The sequence below is a fragment of the Pinus tabuliformis genome, chromosome 2_2, assembly GCF_031772625.1.
Source record: "Pinus tabuliformis cultivar Carrire ecotype Pingquan chromosome 2_2, CPIR1, whole genome shotgun sequence".
In the NCBI taxonomy this organism is placed as follows: domain Eukaryota; kingdom Viridiplantae; phylum Streptophyta; class Pinopsida; order Pinales; family Pinaceae; genus Pinus; species Pinus tabuliformis.
This window is the reverse complement of record NC_142300.1, coordinates 181,474,397-181,485,344: the sequence shown is the minus strand read 5'-3', so window position 1 is coordinate 181,485,344 and position 10,948 is coordinate 181,474,397.

Below are 10,948 nucleotides of genomic sequence, written 5' to 3'. Positions count from 1 at the left end.
ATCCCTTTTCCTTCAAAATTTAGAACTTGACCATGAACCTGTCAACAGCTAGTTGCATGTTTTGACACTTATCTTCTAAGTTCAACACCAAATTCCTCTTAGTGAGGACTTTTCTGACTTCAAAAATTGTACATGTCCTATTAGGTATCTCAAGTTCTTGCAGCTCATGCTTCTTCCTGGAGTTGAGGAAGTGGATGATTCTTGCATCTTCCTCTGGCATATCTCCAAGTTCTATTTTAACCCTTTCAATGGATTTTGTAGCGTGCTTTATTAAATAAATCTATTCAAAAATGACCTGGATGGATGGCCAAATATCATTGACAGAGTCAATGATATTGGCCCACAGTTGCTCTTTAGCCTTACCTATAGGTTCACACAGTGTCAGTTCTTTCTCCAGACTTTTTATTCTTTCATTCATCCTTGTAGCGTTTTGTTGTTCTTCTTTATGCATGATCTGGGCAAGTCCGCAATTTGTCTCTAGGTTGGTGACTTTCTCCTCAAGTTTTTTCATCTCATTGGTCTGAATGGACATTTCTTCCATTTCTTTGACCAGTCTGTTTGCTTCATCACCTATGGAGGCTGTTGCTGTTGATCTTGTTGCTGATGTAGTTGCAGGTAGTGCAGTGGCCATTGGAGCAGTGGGAGCTAAAGATGATGCCAATGTAGAAGGTACAACTGTGGTCACTGTTGGAATGATAGTTGTAGGAGCATTATCTAGAATAGCTTGTTTGAGCTGCATCAAGCTATCTAGTTCTTTCTCCATCTCCTTTAACTGGTCATTCATCTGCAGCACTAAGTCCATCATTTCCTCATGATTGGTATGGCTTTCCAGGACTTCCTTTGTCTGTGGGTGCTATAAATGAGGCAGCTTAAGTTGTTTCTTGAGGGCTGCAATGTCCTCATTCTTCTTCTTGATTAATTTCTCTGTGGCCTTAACATCACTTGGATCATGGCCCAGTTCAATGATCAAGTCCTCCAAAGATTTTATCCTGGTGTCTTTGGCCTGTGAGGAGGTCTTCTCCAACTTGAATTGGGTTGTCACATTATCCAATGAATCTTTCAGTTTAAAAGCATCCATGGCCTTTTCTATGAGGGTGAAGTAAATCATTTCTCCAGCCTGCTTGTGAAACTCTATCTGATTAATGGGATGAACATCCTTGGCCAACACCTAAAAATTTGTATTCTTGTAGTCTGCTGAGGTCTTTGGTTGTTGTACAGTGGGTCACAAAAATGATACCTGCATTTTCCCTACTTTGATGTCAAAGGCTGACATCAGTCTGGTCTAGTTTGGTGGTGTAAGCTTGAGGTACTTGGCATATGTTTCTTCTTTAAAATTTTCATTCCTCATCTTTATCTCTTTAAATCTCTCTTTGATATCCTTTTCCTTGTTAGCTGGAAAGGAAGAAACCTCCATACTCTGCTGTCTCTCTATCATCTGTGTGTTGGAGTTTGATGGCTATTGTGTTTCCTCTAATGCAGCTATTTTTTCACTTCTCTACTCCATTGCCTTAGTGTCAGTTATTTCCTCTGAAGCAATGTTCTCCTCCTGTTCAAAGACAGGATTCAACTTGGGCCTCTTGCTTGGCTCAAGTAGCTCATCAGTAGTCTCCATGGCAGAGCTATATGCCTCCTCCCTGTTCCTCTTAGGATTCTTCTCTTCATTGGCTGGGGTCTGTATGAAAGGAGGAATGTTCATTGACTCCCCTTGTTCTGGAACTTGCAGGAAAGAGTTGTGATAAAATTGTCTTTCAAGATCAATGAGTGTGTTCTCTACATCCATAATAGTGTTGTCCATATCAATCAAGGTGTTCTCCACCCACTCATCCTGGTTAGCAAGCTGTTCAATGTCAGGTCTTGGGTGGTGGATGTATGCTCCCAACTTGACCCTGAAACACATATTTCATTAAATTTGGAATTAAATGATGAATCTAGAATTTCAAAATAACTAAAAACCTCAATTCTATTGAAGTCATTGTAATAAAAAAATTCCAAATTTAATGAAATATGTGTTCTGAGTCTGAGCTTGTTTATGACCCCATGAGGGTCATAGTGCCACATGAATCTTTTTTTGAATCTCATTTGTTGAAGTAACCTATTAGCCTCTTGTCCAACCTCTCTGCTGTTACAAATGAATGGGCCCATTTGGTTTTTCACTTTGAACTGGGTTTTCTTCCTATAAGCTAGGAAGTGGACCTCATCAGAGTTGATGATTTGTCTGAAGTATTCAAGAGAAAATATCCTCATAGGGAGGTATTTGGGAAACTTGTAGGGGGCTAGCTCACAACCATAAATTCTGATCTCAGTGTGGTTTTGGTACAAATACCAATCTCCCACCTTGTTGTTCTTGGCCAATTGCAGTAATCTCTTGATCTCTAGGCTGATTCTAGGTTGAGTCTTAGAAGTTAGCATGTTCATAACTGGGTACAAAAAAGGGTCTATGAAGTCTTTGTAGGTGAATGCTGTGGAAAACTTCTCGACCAAGGGTGTCCAATAGATGAATGATCTCTCCTTTCCCTTGGTGTCTAATTTCTGGATTCTCACATCGAACTTGTCTGTCTGGTAATACAAAAACATATAAAACAACACTGAAGAGTATTTGAAAACTCTTTCAGTGGGAAGTCTGGTGAATTGTTCATGCATTTTATCTGCAATGAACTGGGCATAATCATACATAATAGTAGGAGGCTTACATGGAGTGAAAATGGACAGGAAGGCCATGATGACCTCATCCACATGCTCATCTGATGTGTATCCTGGGATGCATGAGAGCATGGTGATTATGCGCCTCCCAATCTCTGAGAAAATAGTGGCAGCATAGGGTGGAATGTCTGTAGGAGTATGACGTTCCTCAATGATGAAATTTTGGAAAATTTGTTTGATTTTGATTGGGTCCAGTGTGATGTACAGGTCTAACAGATTTCCAATGGACAGAGGGGTCTGATTAGGGTTCGACTAGATTTGTAGCATTTGGTTGATGGATTTAGCGATAATGGTGAATAGTAACTCATGGTTTGGTGCCACAATATCCCTTTGGCTAGGGATATAACAGGCATGAAAAAATGTACAATGTCTGGGAATGAGTGAACTTCTAGGAATGTATACTTGTGCAAATTGGATTTCCAAAGGTGAATGTCATCTACATGGTTTAAAAACCTATCCTTACTCCAGTAGTGGATTTTTAGAAGGTGGCTTGGAGTAGCAATGTCTTTAATTTGGAAATCCCTATCTGCTAGGGCCAAATGGTCAATGTACAGGTGAGGGGTTGATACAAGTCTAACATCAAGAGAAGTCTAGGAAGCCATCTTTGTGATAAAATGTGGGAAATGGGTTCATACAACTTGTGGAAATGAAGTCTTGACAACTCTGGTATAGGGATAGGGTAATGGAAATTTGCAGGATAGGGGATTTGGTATTTGGGGGGAAATACTCTCAATTCAAGGGAAATTAATTAAATTCAATTACTTTAATGTTTGAATTTACTGTATACTTTTGAATTTGAGAGGGATGTCCATGGTTTGTTGTCAAATACCTGGAGTTTGAGGTTCAGATTGCAAATTGGTTTTAATGGCAGCTGCAAAGGGTTCTGTGGCTTCAGTCATTCACTGGAGGGCTGAACTGGGCTACCGGAGCATGTTCAAGAGGCAATTGGTGGTCAGAATTGGTTGTAGAAGCTTAGGGGGTGTAGGAAAGCTTAGGATGCTTTTGCAGAGCAAATGAGCGAAAAGGGTGAAACTGGGGGTCTGCGGGTTTTAACTAGGAACGGTTAGAAATTGGTGCAAGATTAAATTAGTGAACAGTGAGCGATTTTTGCTTTCGGTGGGGAGGTGGTTTCGGGGGCCATCGTACCACTTTTGAGCGATAGGTGGTATTTTCCCAAGAGCACGTGACTTAACGTGGTGCCGTTGCGTAACCCAAGGGGGCCCGTGCAATACCACCCATATCGTGTGCTCTCGGGCCGGTAAAGGTCGGGAGTTGAAAGGGCGCGATATGCGTGAGGGCTGTAGGATCTGTGGGTGCAAGATCCAATGGCCATTATGTGGCGGAGTTGCATGGCGGGAAATGGGGGCAGATATTAGCGGGACCTAGGGGTTAATTACACTTAAGTGTTATTAATCAATGGATAATTGTAATGTGGGTTTACTTAACCGCACCAAGGGGGTGGGTTAAAGGGATTATAACGGGAAAAGTGAATTTGTGGGGTTAGATGGGTTTGGCGGAGGTTTAACTTTATAAAGCAGAGGGGGGAATAATAGTTAGGATAAGAGGTTTTAGTGGGGTTTTTAGGAAAATTAATCAAGGAAAGTGATTTTTTTGCATGGGAAAGGGTTTCACACTAGGGAAAAAGAGTTCTTGTGTAGGGGAATTATTTTGGAGGGTATTTTGCTAGGGAATTGTGTGAAACCAAGGGGTAGGAGTCAAAATGAAGGAAAAGGGGCTTGCATAAGAAATGAAGGGGTAAAAGGGGAAATTAGTAAGTATGTAGTGAGGGGTGAAATGGAATGGGGGGAAGTTAACCAAATTAACTTATGAGCATCCTTTTCTTGCACAACTGCTCTTGCACACTGAAACACATGATTAAGCATGACAAATGTGCTTATGCCTCAAATAGCTTGTATTTCTGCAATCTTTCTTCTATTTACCCTTTTACTTACCCTAACATTTTTTTCTTCACTTAGGTTCATTTAAGCTAGCAGACCCTTTCCTTTCCCTTTTCTTTTGAAAGGTAAATTATCTACTTCTAACCTTATATCTTCCAATGGATCAGATTAAGCTTACGAGAACATTTTATTTCTCTACCTATCTACTGATATTCCAAGATTAAACATTTTGGCCAGATCTTTATTCTTTAACTATAAATAGGAAATTTAAAGCATGAACTAGTCAAGATTAAACATTTAGACTATCATGGGTTGTGGCATGTATGACAAGCTGCACATAACCATTATTTTAGACAGTAAAGTAAAGAGTAGTTGCACTTGGACTTGCACACTTTCATGATCTGTTTTTGTTTGGGGTTCATATTTCTTCATTGTTTTGATCTTTTCTTATTCTTTTTGTCCTTTGATATTTCTTTTAGGACATACCCTCTTCACATTTTTTAATTTTAATATGGAAAACATTTGCAGAAAGCAAAGGTATGTAAAATATTACAAGACTTAACCATAGTCAATTCAAAATTATGAGTCCTATTATTATAGGACTCTAACATCCCTTAGGAAGGATTCCTCCATGCAGTAGAAGCAGGTGGATAAGTTCGTGGAAGAATACAGAGACATCTTCTCCTCATCCATTAGGGTACCTTTGCACTCCCAGGTCAAGCATTCGATCGATCTGACTCCCAGAGCTCTTCTACCCAACGGGTCAATATACCACCACTCTCTTATGGAAAATGAAGAAATCAAGCAGTAGATCCAAGAGTTGCTACAAAAATGGCACATCCAACCAATTTCATCACCTTGTGGGAGCCCAATTGTACTTGTACATAAGAAGGATGGGACTTGGAGACTCTGCATAGATTAGCAGGCACTAAATAAAATAATCGTGAAGAACGGGTATCCAATCCCATGGATTTATGACCTTATTGACCAAATCAAGGGGGCCAAGTACTTCAACGAGATTGATTTGAGGTCCAACTATCACCATGTTCCAATAAAACCCACAAATGTATGGAAGATTGCCTTTATGATCTCCCCTGCAACTTTTATGAGGCCGATGGATGACATTTGCAACCTTTCACTGACTCGTTTGTTGTTGTATATCTGGAAAACATCCTCATCTTCAGCAAGAGTTGGGAAGAACACTTACAACATATTTAGCGGTCCTTCAAACCCTATGGCAATACAAACTATGTGACAACTTGGAGGAACGAACCTTTGGCATGAATTGGGTCCAATATATGGGTTACATCATTCATGAGCAAGGCATGTGTGTGGATATGGCTAAGATCCAAGTCATTTGGGATTGTCCATCCCCGACCACTCTAAGAGAGCATCACATCTTTCTGGGCCTTGCTAATTTCTATCGAAGGTTTGTGTTGGGATTCTCCCATATCACTTAGCCTTTGAGTCAAGTTACCTAGGGCAGAGCAAAAAAAAAAAAATTGGTCCAAGTTCCAACAGAAGACGTTTGTTGAGAAAAAGTACAGAATTTGCTCCATACTAGTGCTCACATTGTCAAACCTGCAACAACCATTTGAAAATGAGACAAATGCCTCTAACTATTTTATTGGTGCAGTTATCACCCAAAAAGGTCATCTAGTGGCCTATTATAGTGAGACACTCTCTGATACAAATAAGAAATAACCCACTTATGATAAAGAGATGTATTCTATTGTGTAGACTTGCCGATAGTGGAAACATTACATTCTAGTGAAGGAGACAATCATTCACATAGATCACCAACCTCTCTAGTTTATATTGACACAAGGGGAGTTGTAGAATGACCGCCCTTAGAAAAGATCCACATATCTGCAACAATTTCATCTGAACATTAAGTACAATAAGAGAAACACCAAAGTGTTGCAGATTGCCTCAGTTGGCCACCGATTGTGGTGCTAACCATTGTTCTTGAATCTTGTGGGCATGCGAGTTATATATGGTTGCATATTTATAAAAATGATCTACAATTCACCACCATATACCGGATTTTGATAGAGGGAAAGCAAGTTTGAGACTTCTACCTCTAGGATGCACTATTATGTCACCTGGGACACCTTTATGTTCCAACATAGTTACTGATCAAACAAGAACTATTACTTCAAAACGGGTACTCTAGCCCAAAAACCCCAAAAAATCGTGAAAAAATAACTAGAAAACGAAAATTTTGCATGCTAGAACTTTTTTTTAGCATAAATTTTCAACATTTTTTAAAAATGGAAGTAATTTTTTTTTTTTTTTTGCAAAATGGATGAAAAAAACACCCTAAAAAAAATAAGCGTTGATGCTGGAACAAAAAAAATAAAATCAGGTTATAAGTTTGACACTTTTTAGCAATGGAATTAAAGATAAATATCAGGACTTTGAAAAACAGTAAAATTCCAACAATTCTCAGACATGATGTTAAAGATAAAATATCATGTTTCAAATCTTGGTAATTCCAACAATTTTCATCTATGTTGTTAAAGATAAAATATCTTGACTCTAAAAAACCCTGAAATTGTAATTGTTTTCAACCATAGCATTAAAGATAAAATATCATGACTTAGAAAAAAATTAAAATCTTGACAATTTTTCAACCATGCAATTAAAACCAAAGATTATGAGTATGAAAAAACTTAAGTTTTCAAACTATTTCAAGCATGACATTATGGGAAAATTTTATGATTAAAAATACTTTAAAAATGAACACATGAATGAAAGATTTATTATACCATGAGTAGTTTATATTCTAAATGCTAAATATATAGCAATTTTAAAGTCTTAGCCTAAGACAACTTGATACATTGCAACAAAAATTTAAAAATCAACCATCAAATTGACACATAGTATAGGTGAACTTGATCCATTTAAAGAAAACTTAAAGACCAACCATGAAATTGACACATTGTGGGGGCAGAGTAGATTCATTATAACGAAAACTTTAAAATCAAATATCAAATTGAACATAATGGGATCGGATTGCTAGACGAGCATCGACATGGACCGTGCAAGGAAACAATCTCTCTCTCTCTCTCTCTCTCTCTCTCTCTCTCTCTCTATATATATATATATATATATATATATATATATATATATATATATATATATATATAAAGAAATAAAAATTAAAAATACGAAAGGAAATAAAAATTCAAATATTGAAAAAAAAAAAAACAATAAAAAAATCACAAAAAATAATACAAAAGAAAACAAAAATTCAAATATTGAAAAAAATAAAAATAATAAAAAATCACAAAAAATAATACAAAAGAAAACAAAAATTCAAATATTGAAAAATAAAACAATAAAAAAAACACAAAAAATAATACAAAAGAAAATAAAAATTCAAATATTTAAAAAAAATTAAAAAAAAAAAAAAAAAAAAAAAATACAAAATATAAATAAAAAAAACAATAAAGAAAACACAGAAAATTTTAAAAATAATAACAACTAATAAAACACAAGTTTATTTTTTTAAAACATGACAAAAAAATTCAAATATAAAAAAGACAAAATAAGAAAATCTATAAAAATAAAAAAATTAACTAGTAAAAATAAAAAATTTAAACAAAAGATTAAAAAAATAATAATAAAAAAAGGGAAAATATTTCAAAACTAGACAAAAAAAATTCGCTTAGGGGTGGGGTTTTTTTTTCGTTTTTATTTTTTATTTTATTATTATTATTAATTTTTAAATTTTTAATCTTTTAATTTTTTTAATTTAAAATTTAAAATTATTTATTTATTTGTTTATATTTTAAATTTTTTATTATTCAATTTCATTTTTTATTATTTTTTTTTAACTTAAAAAAATTGTTATAGATGCTTTGTTTTTTTTTTTGTTTAGTTAATTTTCAATTTTTTCTTTAAATTATATATTTTTTGCAAATAATTTTTTTGTTTTGTTTTTGATTTTGTTTCTATTTTTTATTTTTTAATTTTTACATTTTTTTTTGAGTTTTTTTTTGTCATGTTTTTTATTTTTACTTTTATGTTTTATTACCAACATGAAAAGCACTAACATTTGAAAAAAATTTCCACACTTAGTACATTAGAAAATTTAAAGTGTAAAAAATAAGCCCTCTAAACAAAAAGGGTTTATGTTACATCAACACTTTTCAAAATCAAAATGAAAATCACTAACATTTAAAAAAAATGTTCGCACTTGATACATAAGAAAAATTTAAAATGTCTAAAATAAGCCCTATAAAAAAATTTGTTGATGCTGCATCAACAGTTTTCAAAATCAACATGAAAATCACTAACATTTAAAAAAATTGTTCTTACTTATATATAAGAAAATTTAAAGTGAAAAAATATAATAAAAAAAAGGTGTATTCTCAATCACCACTTTCAAAAACAGGTGATTTTTTTCTACGTCAAAAAAATGGGTACTAGGTAATTTTTTTGTTCGAGCAGTAACTATGTTTTCCTTCAAGTTAGGGTTCCAAAATGACTTGGGAGGCACACTACAGTTAGGTTGTAAGGCACTTTGGTGTAGAGAAGACAGTGGCAATATTGCAGAAGTATTTTTATTGGCCAAATCTCCTACAGGATATTGGAAATTTATCATATCCTACACTTCATATGCCATCGCCAAGTCAACCATTAACAAGAAATACATTTACACTCCTCTTCCTACTCCTAGCTTGCCCTGGGAATCCATATCCATGGACTATATATCTAGCCTTCCTTCTACCAAGCATGGCAATGGCTGTGTATTTGTGGTCATCGACAAATTTTTTAAGATGGCCATATTGGCTACGTGCAAGAAGAGTATCACAACCGAAGCCACTGCCAAACTCTTCTTTGAATGAGTGTGGGTACATTTTGGGATCTACAAACCATTATATCATATCAGGATAGTAGGTTCCTAAGTGCATTTATCTCAATCCTCTAGTCATTGTTGGATACCAAGCTCACCAAGTCAACTACATTCCATCCCAAGACTAATGGCCAGGCAAAGGTCGTCAACAGATGATTATGCACATACTATGCATGTACAACTCTAAGCATCCATGAACATGGCATGAGAGTATTCCCTATGTGTGTTTCAGAGCTCTCCATAACTCAACTAGCCACAACCCCTTTCAAGTGGGCCTGGGATTTCAACCATTATGTCCCCTTGATGTTGCACTACATTTCACAACTACATAGGAAGAATCTTCCCATGTTAATTTGGAAGTTGATATGGCCACCAGGTTTATTGAGTGCATTCGGCACATCCACTAGCAAGTTCATGACATCTTGGATAAAGCTAATTCCAAGTATAAACAATGACATGATCAACATCATGTGCCACATAAGTTTTAGGTCGGCACCAAAGTTTGGTGGAATTTGGAGAAAGAAAACCTTTCCATAACCAATCAAAATATTTGACCACTCCGATGCGGGCCTTACACATCATCAAGGATGCAGAGATAACTATTTCAAGCTCAGTATCCCCCCATTCTTTGGCTTGCACCCCGTATTCAATGTGGACCGCCTTCAGCCATACTTTCCACCATTGTTGGACACATCAGACATTGCTGATCAACTAACACCAACAAATCTCAACATAGACTGCATTGAACAGGTAAAAACTGATTAGATAATGGACACATAGATCAAGAATACTCGCAAACATAGGATCTAATTGTATCGAGTTGTTAAAGTTGGCCAACTCCCGCACCAAGGAAAGTGGCTCACCAACGACCATGTTTAGCAGAAGTTTCCCCATCTCATGGAGGCACTCAATGCGATGGGGACCATTAATTCCGAAGGGGGAGGATTGATCCAGGTGTATATTGGTGTCCACCCACCTATTTCATTTGGACCCCCAATATTGTTTCTTTCCAGTTTCCTTAATTATAGCACAACTTTCTATTTTTGGTAGTTTTTTGGGTCCTAAACTTCTCAAGTTGTTTTGAGGCCCTAAACAATGTTTTTTTGAAAGACATGCCAAGACCATACTCCATAGGGCAGGGCCTTGCCAATAATTTTTTTTTGTACCTGGATATATCTTTCTAACGGGGTATCGTGTGCACCAAAACGAGATCATATGCCCAAATTACGACCTCAAGAAGTTGGTGTTTCGACTAATCCCAATGAGGCCCACAAAATTTTGGTGCTTCATCTCTTAGGGTTAGGTTTTTCGATGTTTATGGTTTTCCATTGTTTTTTAATAATAAAAATGCCCTTGAGCCTCATTGTAACACAATTCAGAAGGCATGAAACTATCACATCTCTTCTTAGAGATAAGCTATCATTGCCCGAGCTAGTTTGTTTCCATTTTACATGGAAATAATTTTTAGTACTTGTTATTAATTAAT